The sequence below is a fragment of the Vicugna pacos genome, chromosome 1 (assembly GCF_048564905.1).
Source record: "Vicugna pacos chromosome 1, VicPac4, whole genome shotgun sequence".
Classification (NCBI taxonomy): domain Eukaryota; kingdom Metazoa; phylum Chordata; class Mammalia; order Artiodactyla; family Camelidae; genus Vicugna; species Vicugna pacos.
Window position 1 is genome coordinate 28797413 of NC_132987.1, and position 14853 is coordinate 28812265.

Consider the following 14853-nt stretch of genomic DNA (forward strand, 5'->3'; position numbering starts at 1 on the left):
AATTAATTAATTAATTTAATTTGCTCTTTTCTGATGTGGCTGTAGTGTGGAGCCCAGTTTTTATCTTGGTATGAAGGAAACAATAAAGCATAGAATAACGGACTACTTATTGAAGCAGAAAGTTGCTATTAAGTTGCAAGAAATTGGAAAATAATCAAGCTTAATGTGGCAGTTAGTCAATAAATACAAATCAATAAGTACGTTTTCAAAACATTACTAGGTTTTGAGCAAGCACTGCTCTAGGTGTATTTTAGAAGTCAGACATATGGTTAATATATCTGTATGCATATTATATGTCTACTGTACATGTATTATATGTAAATGACTTAATATACATTCTGCTTCATAAGACTCCTTTATCTGTTTGCTCATTCCGTTAGTCAACACCCATTATGAGCCTGCCACTAGTCTAGCTGTTCTTGTTTTGGGAATACAACTGGGAAATAAACAGTCGTGATCTTGACCGTCATTCCTGGTCTAGTAAAGGAAATAAGCAACTGACAAGCAATTATGATAAAGTGTAATGAATGCTCTGGAACCAGCTAACTGAGCCTTAAGCAGACTTGAAGTTTAAAGAAAACTTCTTGGGGGAGGTGACATTTAACTGGGGACTAACTGACTGGAAATTAGCCAGGCCAGACAAGAAGGAGTAGAGACGCAGTATTTTCGAATAGCTGGATCTGCCTGGACAAAGTGATGTCTTGTACAAGGGACTGAACGTAGTTTAGTTTAGTATGACTGAGGAGGGGGTCGGGGGCCGGAAGAGAGAGTGCAGGTGATGTGTGCAGTAGAAGAGAAGGGCGGAAAGTTGTGAAAACGCGGGATCAAGGGATTGGGAATGATGAGCTGGAGAAGGATCAGGTCTGTGTTAGCTCTTGCCTGGACCATTAACATCATTGTTTAATTGATGTCTCCTCCCCAGGCTCACAGCCGCCTCAGGGGCTCTGGAGCTCCTGTCTGACCAATTCATGAAACACAGCTTTGCAAATGTCTTCCTGGCCTCCTTCAGTGGCTCTCGCTGGCCTGCAGAAGGAAGCAGACAATCTTTAACTCGGCTTTTAAACTCTCCCCAAGCTAGATACAACCTGCTTTTCAAACTTATTTCCATGGCTCTTATTACATACTTGTTTCTTGTCATTGATGTTTGCAATTATGCTATTTCCTCTACCTGGATATCTTTTCTAACTCATCATGTATAAATTCTACCTCTTCTTCAAAGCTACGGTCTGATTTTTCTAAATGGAAGTGTTCTCTTTTTCCTTCAAACTGTACGAGCTCTGTATCTGCGTGTCCCTTGTGACCCTCTTTGTCTTCTGTCTGTATATTCCAGCTGTTTGCGTGCGTGCTGTATTTCCCTTCGAAGAACACGTGTCAAATTCATTTCGGGTGTCCGCTGCCCTACAGTCCTCAGCACGTGCGTGGTCTCACCACATGGTTGGTGAATAAACGTGTAAATGAGTTGTTCTAGACGATACTAAGATTTGGTGTAAAGCACATTTAGGGCAAGATCAATTCTTTACTTATTTTCTTTTACTTTTTTTGCCTCCTCCGTTCATCCCCTGTCATCTAGCTTACTTTCTAGGTTAGATTCGGAGACAGTGAATCCCTTGTCCCGTTCTGCTCTCCCTTTCGCCTGTGTCTGTGTGTGTGCCCGAGACCTATGCCCAAGGGAACAAAGGGCAGTAGCTGTTTTCGCTCCACTCCCTGCCCCAGTGCCCTTTCTCCCACTGTCTGGGGAAGGAGCTGTGAAGAGACAGACAGTTTAGAAGCAGAAGGATCAGTTAGCCGACAGATAACATTAGCGGTTATCTTGAAGTCACTGGCAAACAAGGGGTTTAAAAGAACCACGGAAAGGGTTGTGATTGATGTGTAAACGAGAATGTGTGTTAGTATATAGAGACTAACCAGTGGTCCTCAGAGTAGCAGTCATTCGCATTGTCTGAGAGCTTTCCTGGGACGCAGCCAAGGTCAATTAAATCAGAATTTCTGGGGGTGGAGGCTAGGTATAAGAATTTTTAATTTATAATGTACAGCCATGATTAAGGACCACTGGCTTCAGCCTTACAGTGTTCTCTCAGTGGTGTGATAGCGGGGATACTGGAAATGCCCTCCTGTCTCCGAAATTGCTTATTCATTCTGCAAATATTTACTAAAAATGCTGAGGTTGCTAAGTTAGATTTCATCCTGTCTTTAGCAAGTTCTTAATCCCGAAGGATAGACAGACTTGTAGAAATTACCTGTAATACAATCTGACAGGTGCTGAATTCACCAGCATGAGTTTCTCCTACCTGGCAAGAAAGTTAAAGAGGGGGAAGGAAGAGAAAGGGAAAGAGAAAATGTCCACAGAAAGTGACATGTGAAGGGGGCCCCTCTCATCATCCAGTTTAACCCAGGAAAATGATTCCCATTTAGTAGCCGCTGCTTTTAAAATACAGATCCCCAGTCTCCTAATGAAAAGAGAAATGAGCATTGGTTGATCCTGCCTTTGGGCACCGGGAAAGCTTTCTCACAGCCCTTCAGGAGTCCCGTTACTTGGGTATGGTGTCACAAAGGAAGGCGCTGTGTGGGCTGGGAGGTTGAGCACCTGCGTCAGGCTGCAGAGCTGGTGGGTGAGAGAGCACCCGTGAGCCCAGGGCTCCCTGGCTCCTGGATAAGTGTTTTTTTTCCTCTGGACTGAAAATTGGCATCCTCGGCCCCTAGAGGCTTTGTGTGAATTAGTTCATTAAAATAGATTCTAACTTGACTGTGAGCTGAAGGAGTCCGTCACTGCTGGGGTTGAAGGCAAAGGAGAAAGATGCTTTCAAGGATAACCACAAATGGAAGTGGGGCTGCGGGGTGGCAGGGAGGTGAAGGCTGTGCTAGGGGAGGGAGCAGACCCGGTGCTGCCCGCCGACTAAGTGCCACAGCGTGGCTGAGGGCCTTCATGCTCTCACCTCAGCGTCACACCATCCCTGGGATGGTATTCTCATCTCCGTTTGTATAGAAGAGGACGTTGAAGTTGCTTGAGGCTGAGTAATTAACCCAAAGTCTCACTGCTAATCAGCATCAGTTGGCATTGGAATAGACAACTTTGATGATTCGAGGTGATGTGATCTGAACAGTGAGCTGGGGCTCTGCGGCTTTTTTACGTCAAGTCCTGGCACAGTTCCTGTGTGCAGATCACCCAGGCCTGAGGAGGAGGAGCTCACACGCTCAGGGCTCAGGTGAAGCCAGCAAGTGGCCATTTTCTTACTTGCGTTGGAGCAGAGTACCAAGTCGTGGTTGGATGATGGTCATTAGAAGTTACCAGAAAAAAGGAGCAAATGGCAGGAGACTAGGGGAGAAGGGAAATACAATGAATTGAGAGAAAATGGGCCCGCAGTGTGTGAGTTGATAGAGGTCCAGGCAAGAATGCAGGAGGGAAGTTTGAGAACTACTGAACTGAACAGGATATCCGACATTCTGAAATACGGTTGGGACTCATTCATTTGGCAAACGTTTATGGGGCTTGTGGAGCTGGGCGGGGCTGTGGGCACAAGGTTGAGGCAGCCGCCCCCTTCAGGAGGTGGTCAGCATGGGAGGAAGACGTGTAGTGAGTAGGCAGTGAAGCCCTGGGACCCTGTGGTGAGAGAGCCATGTACAGAATGCCAAGGAAGGTACAATTGTGTCTAGTAGCAGACACCTGCTTTAGCCAGAGGTAAAGGGTGTAAAATTCACAGGTACATTGCTTTACTCACTTAATTCACCCAAGCCTCGTGTTTAGCAGATCCGGGCTTTCAGCCTAAATGTATCTGATACGATCACAAGAGAAAAACATCATGTGACAGCCGCCTGTGCCTTTCCCTCTTACGTTCACATTCTGGCTTATTATAAAACAGTGTTGCCATGGCTGACGCTCCTGTGCGGCCCAACATCTCCATACTTTCCATCTTCAGCAAGCACGTAAGACATGCTCCGCGGTCTCTGATTGCCGTTTAGTACAGAGCACCTTGTAATGATGAAGCTTGTCCGGTGCCTGTGTTTGAGTCATGACTTCACTAACCTACTGCCTTAGAGGCGCATCTTAGAGATGTTTTTATAAGAGTTCCACAGTTCGTAGTCATCTCCTTTTCTTTATTATTAAAATGGAATATTTTTCAAAAAGTTATTCAGAGATACTAGAAATAGAGGGAATTCTTTCTGAAAACTCTGAGACTTTTCCAGTTGTAGTCCCAGCGATAATTTTTAAGTAACTGCTGCTGGCTGTTATTCTTTTAGACGTTTGGGGACCTGCCTTGAAAAAGCTGGTTGAAGTCTCTGAGGATGGGGGAAGGGGCCGAGGAGGAGACAGTCTCAGATAACCTGGGTTGTGATGCTGCTTTTTCACTTTAAGAGATTTTTTTTCACCCTTACCACCTATGCTGCTGCAGTCAGCATCCAATAGAGACGTGTTCTGGGCCCGGGAGCCAATTGTCTTTCTCCTCGCGGCAGCCTGAAGTCTGAGAGAGAGCTGATGGCTCTGCACAATTTTAGCAAATTGTCATGGGGGTGTGGGGGAGGGGAGTGCTTTCCCTACAGGGACAGAGCCAGAGGCATTGAGCACATTTTGTTCAAGTACAAAGTGGATCTGTTTGAAGGAGACAGTGGTCAGCAGTGGTGAGGACCTTTGTCACCTCACCTTTTCTTCGTGCTCTGTCATTGCTGTTTACATGAGGCAGTAGCATTTAATGGCTGGACTTGAGGCAGAATCTGTGAGATCAGAAAGTAACCACATTTGTTTTAAGTTAGGGAATCCCAGAGGCTTATGGAGGAGTCTGAGTGAAAAATTGGGGGAAAGGAAGGGTCTCTGTTATTTGGCAAAGTGAGTGATGTCTCTAAGAGACTGGAGAGCAATGTGATGTAGTAATTTCTACATAAAACTGACAAAGTTTCGGACATCTGTTATAGTTTAGAAAATTATTTAAGCACTAGTCACATGCATAATATGCGCTCTCCCATCTAGTGGGCTTTGGTGGAAGATTTACAATGGAAATACTGAAATGAGACTGAAAACATCGCATAACACTAGACTTTAACGTTTATCATAACTAACAATAAACGTTATCATCTTAGATATGTAAAAACCGTTTACCTTCCTATACTTGTAGGCATATGTAGGATCTAGAAGGTACAAATATAGCAAATGCTTCATGTAAATACAAAGTAATGGTGTCTGTTATCATTCTTGAACTGACTTCACCAAAGTGTTTTACCTCTTTGATTTCCTTTAGTTTCCTTTATATTACTAATTAAAAGACTTAAAGCCTACCATCCTCTCTCTGTTATTGTCTAACTTTATATTTTTCATGTTAATGTATATAATATATTCTCTTTTCTATGTACAATCACCTTTTCTTTACTTGTGGTATATCCAAATCACAGAGGCCAGGTTCGTGGAATCCATAGATATATTAAGACCCTCTTGCCTCACTAGGACTCTTGTTGACATGGCTGATGTGAAGCAAAATTTAATTTGGTGCTCAATTATTTTATTTTCTGCCGTTGATCCTATAGTGCAGGTCCTGCTGAGGGAGAAAAAAACATGAATGACAGAGAAACTGAAAATTTAAAAGAGAATCTAAATGTTTTTCCATTACACTTTGGAAATACTATGTGGATTAGTGTTCTCCAAAATTAGTTGCTTGTATTGTGAAATAGCTCTTCCTTTGTAGAACTCAAGGGGGTTGAAGTATCCGTTTGGTTCTGACCTATTTTGGTTGAAGTCATCTATGTTTAGTATGAGCAATGATTAGAAAAACATATGGGGGGTGGGTATAGCTCAAGCGATAGAGCTGCATGCTTAGTATGCAAGAGGTCCTAAGTTCAATCCCCAGTACTTCCTCCAAAAATAAAATAAATAAACCTAATTACCCCCCCCAAAAATGTTAAAAAAAATAACATACACCCATAAAGATGACCAAGTGGTTCTAGGTACGAATGCCTACCTCCTGCAGAATGAGGAGGAGAACCAACTCTGCAGGGAGACTGTCTGGGTTCAGTTATGTGTCCTTGGGCAAAGACCCTTCTCTCTCCCCTTCGGACGGGTATCTATGGATGGAGAGCTTTTGCTTTATCAGTGCACCAAGAGCTGGAATAGGTCTATAAAGAACTGCTCAAACAAGTCTTCCAACAGATTGTTAAGGAAAAAATTATGATTATGTACGTTTGACTTAAGAAGTTTACCTCCTTCTTACCATCCGGAAAGCTCTAGGAAGTATAATAGAGACGCTCATGCTGTAATGCACCTAATAATGGAACGATGATGAGTTGGGTACTATTTGTAAAACATTTCGTATTTCTCAATTGGAAGGCATGCGCTACAAACAGAGCTCTAAATTTTATTATGTAAATGTTGGGGGCTTTTAATTATTAGCCAGAATTGAAGAATGTCTGATTTGGATGCCATAAAACTTCGGAAGTGTTTCTGCTACCGGCAGTTTAGAAGTCTGACAGTTGCTGTACCGAAAAAATAATGAAGCAATTGAAAAAAAGAATAGAAACATAGTGATCTGGCATTTCCAATTTTATGATCCTATAAAAAAGCAGCCAACGAATGTTGCACTGTTTAATGATGCTGGCACCCACCAAATGTCACTGGGCTTTCACAAGGTCATGGAGACTCTGGTTTGGCTCAGGGATGCTGGCCAGACCCGTCTTTGGAGCCCAGGAAGACTGTGGAATAGTGGCCGACAGTAGGTGCCAGCTACACCCTTTACAGCGCTTTGTCGATGGCTACCCACTTTTGTGGGATTCTGTGGGGTAGGGAAGTGAAGACTGTCTCTGCTTACAGCATCCCGTCAAAAGCAACTCTAAATATAAGATCCTTGTAGGCCCGCTCTGAGGAGGCTAAGATTTCTTCAGATGACTCGCAGCTAAAATTGTGTGCTGATATAACTGTTGCTGTCACAGTTGTATGTATATCTGATCTCTCTCAGACAAAGCTGCTGGAGAAAGGAGGGTATTTCTGTAACAAGAACGTGTGTGTGATTTGTTGCCTTTTCCCCCTCTCTCCACCTCCTCCTCAAGCAGTGGCTAACCAGACTCCCATGCATTACATAACACTTACCTAGACGTGTAGAGTTTCAGGGATGCCATTTCCAAGATGATTAATGGGAGTTGCGCAATTAGAGCTCCTTAGTTCTCTGGGAAAAAAGTCATAGTATCCCGATGTTTGAGTTAGAGGGCGCTGCTGTGCGTCAGCATTGAGGGTATTTTGGGATGTTGTAAATGTCACTATTGGTTTTCATGTCCAAGAATCTTCATCATCAAACTTAGGAATGCTCTTTAAAATAGTGCCTAGAACATCTGAATACTGGAGAGGCCTCTTTAAATAGCTAGAAAAGTCTAACCTAAAATCGCTTCCCTAAGATCAGATTAGGCTTGGATGAGAGGAAGTTTAATGCCCCTGAAACAGAGTCTGCCACATTCTTTTACAAACCTTCAGACCATGGCATAATTACAGATTTAGGCTGAATAGATTGTGTGTAGAATTGTGCATGTGTGTGTCTGTACTTTCCTTTCCTTTCTTTTACCGACAGTCTCAGTAATTGTTAAGCCACAGTTCTGAATATGAACTTTTTATGGGATCAGGAAAAGGGGGGGGGGAATCTAAATTTGTGTTACATTGTATTTCACTTGAAAACACTTTAGATCTGTAGTAAAATAATATAAGGAAATTGGGACTATTTTAGTGAAAAGACATTTATAAATGTCTGCTTCTTTTTTCTCTTACTGCTAGGGGAAAATTCTCCCAGCTCTTGTTGTCTTGTTGAATCTGCAGATTCAATTGCCCCAAAGAAGGGCCTGCTATAACGTTCTGTGCCAATTTTGAGCTGTGCAGAGTCGGTGTCCCTAACACCCTTCGCCCACCCCCTCTCCCCTTGCCACCCTGTGTTGTTCAAGGGTCAACTGGCTTACCGTATAGTATAGAATACTATTTGTAAAACAGAACAAAACAATAACATCAAATCAGTGAAATCTCCATGGAGACTGTCAAAGGGGAAAAATGAAGGTGTCTGTTTTGACTACTTTAGCAATTTCTGCCAAACGAGTCCAGTGTCCCTTTGGATTTTATTCCATAGCTTTCTACAAATCCTTATGAGTTTTTTCAAATAAAACATGAAATAAACATTTTAGTCCTGTATCGTAGGTTTCTTAAATTTGCAACAAAAGCAGAGTCTAAGTTTGCAATACATATGCTGCTGTTGAGATACAGGTATACATTTGGGGTGAACATATGTGTGTGTTTATATGCATCATTACATACAGGCACATGTACACATCTACATGTGACTGAAAACAGCGCTATGCAGTGGGTCCAGCAGAATTGCAGTTGGCATTCAGAGAACCTTATTTTTCTGGGTTCTCTGACTCCTTAATTTATCTTTCTCAGTATACATGTCTAACTTTTAGTTATCCTGAAACAACTTTCTGTAGGGAAGTGAAATCAAGAAAGTGTTGCTTGCCTTTTGGGAAGAAAAGCCAGCATCTTCAGTATTCTCGTTAACAAGTGAATAGAGCTATTGATAGGATTTTTGGAATTTAATTATTTAGTCTTTGATATGACGCAGTCTTTATTTGTTTTTCAGCAAACAAATATTGAAACTAACATATTCATACCTTGAAACTTTTCAGAAGCAGCAGCTGTTAGAATTTGGCAAAATTAAAAGGAATAACTGGTCAACGTCCCACTTCAGAGTTTAGGTTTTATAGTACAAATCCATTATCTTATGCTTGAGAAAATTCCCAGAACTTAAATGTGTTTACATTTAAATGGTACATGAAAATATTTAAAGCTATTTACAAATAACTTTAGGTTGGCAGTTGTTAAATTATGTGTGCCCCTTTTACTGACTGAATGTTTGTGTCCCCCTGAAATTCATATGTTGAAGCCCTATCTCCGATGTGGCTATATGGGGAGATGGGGCCTCTAAGGAGATAATTAAGGTTAAAGTAATTACGGTTAACATTCTGAGTGTGAGGCCCTGATCTGATGGGATTGGAGTCTTTGTAAGAGACATCAGTGAGCTTTCTCTCTCTCTCTGTGCACGCACCAAGGAAAGGCCATGTAAGGAAACAATAAGGTGACTGTCTGCAAACCAAAGAGAGAGCTCTTACTGGAAACCAAATTGGCCAGAACCATCATCTTGGGCTTGTAACTTCCAGAACTGTGAGAAAATGCATTTGTGTTGCTTAAACCACCCGCCTATGGTATTTTGTTATGGCGGCCTCAGCAGACTAATATGGCCCCCATTAAACTGCGTTAGCTTTAAGCAGTGGTTAGCTCGCAGCTGGAGATGACTTTGTTGCCCCTGACTCCCAGGGACGTTTGGCAATATCTAGAGACAGTTCTAATGATTGTAACCGAGGACAGGAGTGCTGTAGGCTAGGCATCTGGTAGTCCAGGCGTGGTGCTAAGCATCCTGCAACGAACGGCAAGAACAGCCCCCCCCCAACAAAGTCTTATCCGGCCCCACAGGTCAGTAGAGCTGAGGCTGAGAAACCTTGAATTTCTTTTTAGGATGTGTATATTCTTGTAAACAGACACAAGCCCTTTATGGAAACAAGTGAATCATAAGGAGATACACATTTAAGAGCTACAATATCCTATGTGTTAGATGCAATTGACTTATTTTTGATATTTGTAAAAGCCAATAAACTGTAATTCCTAGAGCTAATTAAACTTACATTCATTCACCTAAAGGAAAACAAAATGCTTGAGCATATATGCATGTGTATGCATATTTGTGTGTGTGTGAAGTATAATTTTTCTTAAAGTTAATCACCTTTTAAACTGCCATACATTTCTCACCACTAGGTACTTATAATTTTAAAATAAATATTATATATGTAAATGTATTCACCCTTGCATTAGAATAGATAATTAAACAGCATGACAGAACCATAAAAAACATTTTTGGAAAAGTGTGCTGCAGTGATATTTCTTGATTGCCAATTTTTTTCCCTTTTGCAAAATTTTTCTGAGATATTTGTACCATCTTAGCTGGAAAAAAAAAAAAGCCAACCAAAAGCCAGTTATTTTCAATAGGAAGCTACCAGTTTCCTTTGCCAGAGTTTCTGGCCAATATCTGAGCGATGGATATCTCCAGAAAGTGCTTCAAAAACATTTGCCTATCTCAGCTGTTCCAAAGGAAATATTAGTTTTGTTTTAAGAATTGATCTAAATGGTTGCAGGTTGAATAGTCTACCAGTGAAAGTTGGAAAAGACTTCTGAGTATTAGCTGGTACCCTTATAATTTTTTCATTGCCCTTTTATTTCCAGAATCTACCCAAATATGACTCAGTAATTTTAATCCTACCACACAGTTACCATTTGGCAGCTTAATAAAGTGTCTTTTTACATTCTGACCTCATAAGTCACAATATTCCTTTTATTTTAGGTAGAAGAAGTATAATTAAAAATGGGAAATTAGTTTTTCCAGTTTTCAAATAGAATTTTGGGGGTTTTTTTTGTTTTACTAAGTTTAGCCAGCTTAGTCTAAGTACAATGTTTTGTTTTTGATTGTTAGCTAATTCTTAAATAAATATTGAAAAAAGCTGAGAAATAGTTTTCTTATATCTCTAAATTGCCATCTCTAGTTCCATTCAGTTTTATCTTTATTCTACAATTTATACCTCACCACATACATCACATAGGTATCATTTTAGATATGTAGTATATGTAATAATACATGGTAATCCATACTATGTAATAATTTTAAAGTACACTGTATTAGACTCTGATGTTTAAAAATTAACCAGGCATTTATTTTGAGGCTCAAACAATTAATCTCTGATGTTTAAAAATTAACCAGGCATTTATTTTGAGGCTCAAACAATTAATCTAAATGTACGTCTTCCCTTGTTAGAATCACACACTTTGTGCCAGTTTCAAAGGCTAATGAGAAAGTCCTTCAGTTCACAGTTCAACAGTTTGAACCTCAGAAACTGAGGACGTGGTGTCTTGAGCTCTCCATTGGCCTCAGGTGATCTCTGACCAAAATTGTTGATCTCATAGAGGCTTTTGGAATTTGTTCTTACTTTTTTTGGACAGAGTACTTTTAATTTAAAGATGTAGAGAAATTATTAGAGCAAAGTGAACTCATTCTGCGTCAATATTTTATTGAACTTTCTCCATTTCCTTAAAATATACAATATATGCATTACAATGATGTTTTTGGAATCTGTGTTGTGGCAACTTATAAAAAGCCTCCTTGAATGGAGCCTAAGGTATTTATGGTACAGGCTCTGTAGAGTGGCCTGCTAGTCAGCTGGCCAGCTCATTGAAAGTAAGATTTTAGTGCAGTCAACAAAAGTAAACCTCAGAAACATAGCACTGTGAGAAGCGTATTAGAATGGCATTTTTCCTTCGCGGATGTGGCAAATACAGAATGATGATTAAGGGGCAAGCTTATGTTATATTATTGATGATTGACATGCACTGACACTGAGTTTTGCCACGTGTATTATTTTTAGTACTTTTAACAGTTAACGGTGCAGCGTGAACCAGCTGCTACTTGTCGCTAGCTTGAGAGCTTAAGCAAAGAGAGAAAAATAATGTTTATTGACAGCCAGTTATGTATAGCAGGAGCCATGCATGAGGTTGGCCTCACTGTCTTGCTCAATCCTCATACATCGCCAGTGAGATCAATGGTATTGTTACTGTTCTACAGAAAAGGTATGACCACTCAGAGAATGTAACCAACTTCTGCAGGGACACACAGCAAGTAACAATGCTGCTGTTCGAACCAAGCTATGGTTGATAAAAATCTGCTATTACTTGGCAGTAAGTGGAGCTACGTGTAGCAATCAGAACTGGACAAAAGCTGCTTTATATTTTTGTATTGACCCTAGCAGCCCAATTTATTGTATCTTGGGGTGAAATCTCTGGATGGTGCAGAGTCGTAGTTCCCATACAAGAATCTGCGTATGTGAGCACTAGGTACTGACGGAATTTTTGTTCTTAGATTTTTAGAATGTATTGTCACTGTATAAGTTTTTGAATGCCAAATATATTGGACTCCTGCACAAATCTTCTTTCTCTCTAGTGAGGTCTGCAGGCCTTTCCTTGTTTTCTCCCTTTTTCATGGCAAGCTTTGTTGTCTGTTCAAATTACTGGCCTCTGAATAAAAGCATCATCAGGTTAGTACAGCTCAGAGTCAAAATTTGGTATTAGGCCTAGTTTTTATTCTATGATCTTCATGGTCTCCAGCACAGAATTACCGCGGAATTCACCTTTAAGCATTGTGTCAGAAATGTTCCTTCATTCATTCTGCAAATGCTTGCTGAGGTACGGTGCTGGGAACTCAAGAGATGGATGAAGCTGGGAAGGTACCAGTGTCGCATTTACCTTAACTCTCAACAGAAGGGATGCCTCTGCTGGTTGTCTCCAGGGTTTTAGGCAGTTTTCTAGAAGAGGATGTGTATTCTAACTTATTTTTGACCTTTTTATTTGTCAAACCACAATTATTCAGCGGCACAGTCAGCATTAAGCAAGTTTTGACCTTCCTGAGAAGCTAAGTTTATCTAATATCAATTGCAGAGGCTACATCTGTTATTTTTTCCACACATGTCAATGAAAAATTCGTGTGGCTTTGCAGACTTGCGTTTTGTAGTGTTTTCTGCCAAATCAGAGTGACCTGGAATACTGTTAAAACGCGGATCCCTGGGCTGCCAGCCCTACTGCCACGGACACTGTGGGAGAGGCTTGGTAGTCTGCATGCTTTTCCACACAATATCCTCAATTGATTCTTAGGAACACAGCTTTTTGAAAGCAAGGTTCCAGTTGCAATCAAATCAAGCTGAGCATGGAAAGGTAGCATATGTAAGAAAATGCAGCTATATTCGATACCTAGTAATAGTCTATAGTGAAGAAGAACATGAAAAGGAATATATAGAAATGTGTAACTGTAAAACCCCAAACCCTTCTTCTGCTTGTAAAAAAAAAAAAAAGAAAAAATGTATGACTGAATTGCTATGCTGTACACTATAAATTAACACGTTGTATACCGAGTATACTTCAGTTAAAAAAAATGGAAAAAAAGGTTTAAAAAAAGAAACGTGGTAAAATGGCATCTTTCCTGAGTAGATGTAGTAAAGACAAAATGAAAACCAAAGGTCTGAGTTTCTATTAAAAGTTTGGAGATGCACTGTTACAGAACAGGGTGGTTTGCATGTGGTTTCTCTTCCTCATTATCTCCACCCAGGCTGTGTTCACAGGTGGGAGGGCCTTGGTGGTTTTGTCCAAGGGAGGCGTTGGAATGAAGTGCTTAGGGAGACCAGCGCTAGTGTGGCCAAGGCCAGGTTCAGGGCCTAGGGCTGTTTCTGTGCTATTTATGGAACCATAGAAACTGATCTGAGTGAATTGACAGTAACTGAATCCTCAAAGAAGATATAACCCTGCTTATCTGCACTTCAATAAATCCAATTTCAGTGAGAAATGTGATGTGGAGATATTGAGAACCAGAATTTCTCTTAGAGCCAAGATGTTCTTTGTACCAAAAAAAAAAAAAAAAAAGGCACGTTTCCCCTAAAAGACCTCAACTGGACAGCCCTGGATTCAGACCACGTGTCATCCATGAGTTTATTTATGTTGGCCAGTCATTCTCTGTGGTTTATCTTGTGACTCGAAGCGCTGTTTTTGTACAAGTTGTTTTGTATCCAGATGATTTTAGACTAAGACTTTGCTCATGATCTCAACAGATACCAAGCGTGGTGATTTCATTCGGAATGTCATACATATGTAACTGTTACTTTACTTGTGAAGTTATCAATAGCCATCACTAATAGATATTATGGAAATTACCTTCCTGCTGATACTTTGTTTTTCTGTTACTGGATATAGAATTTAAAATGTGCTGGAGGTGGTGGTAATAGCTGCTTCTAACCTTCCCCCTGCCCCTCAGAGAGTGTTCACAGTGCCTAAGGTGTGACGGTACATTATCTTCTTTAATCTTCAAAATGAACCCATGGTGTAGGTTATATAGCAATTTTGAAATGAATGAAAAGCCCAAAGCTTAAAGAAGTTAGTTTTTTATGCAATCTGTGCAGCTGATAAGTGAGAGAGCTAAGTCTCTCTACCCCAGATCTTGAGACCTGTAAGGCCCTTGCTGTGAACTACTGTCCCCTGTGCCTCCTGATTTAAAATATTAGTAATTCTTTATGGCATAAGGCTTGTTAGAATAGCAGACAGTATTCTCTGATATTAGCCTGTGTGTAAACTTTTTCCTAAAAACCTTAATCAAAACAAGCCAGAAATAGAGCGTTCAAATTAGAATTGTGACAGATTTTTATCGCAAACATAAACATCAGTTTCCTGAGTCGATTTAACAGTACAAGGTCAAATTATGGTAAATAGATTTTTCTTAGAAAAACCAAAGAAGGCTCGAGAAGGTGGTTGATGGCTTCAATTAAATCTTTCTTTTACCCTCACAAACAGTTCTAATTAGATTTATTGGTGAAAGAAAGTGTCAAGGTAGAAATTGAGATAGGTTACTATCAATATGACTTGACAAGATTATATTGAAATAATATGGGTCGGTCCCTCACAATGTTACATAATACAGACCTTAGTGGGTATTTTAACGAGAAGGATCATTCCGAAAGAAAGATATATTCACATTTCTTATTTTATAGTCACTTACTTTGTTTCTCCATTTTATACTACACATTTTTGGAGGGTAAATATGCCTAGTTCTGTTGTTCTATAGTTCTTGGGCGAAGGAGACTAGGTTTATCGCTGAAAGGTTAAAGGCTCTGTTTTTCACCAATATTTCATTATACTTATTAATCTCTATATTCAGTGGAAGTGTCTGGGAATTTTCTTCTTTTCATCTGTAGCTTTTTTAATATGTGGTC

The 14853-nt window shown here is 40.3% G+C and overlaps 1 protein-coding gene across 34 annotated transcripts in view; it reads left to right on the plus strand.

Moving 5' to 3' along the window:
• MBNL1 (muscleblind like splicing regulator 1) overlaps window positions 1-14853 on the plus strand; it is a 190724-nt gene that overhangs the window by 135667 nt on the left and 40204 nt on the right. The window lies entirely within an intron of this gene.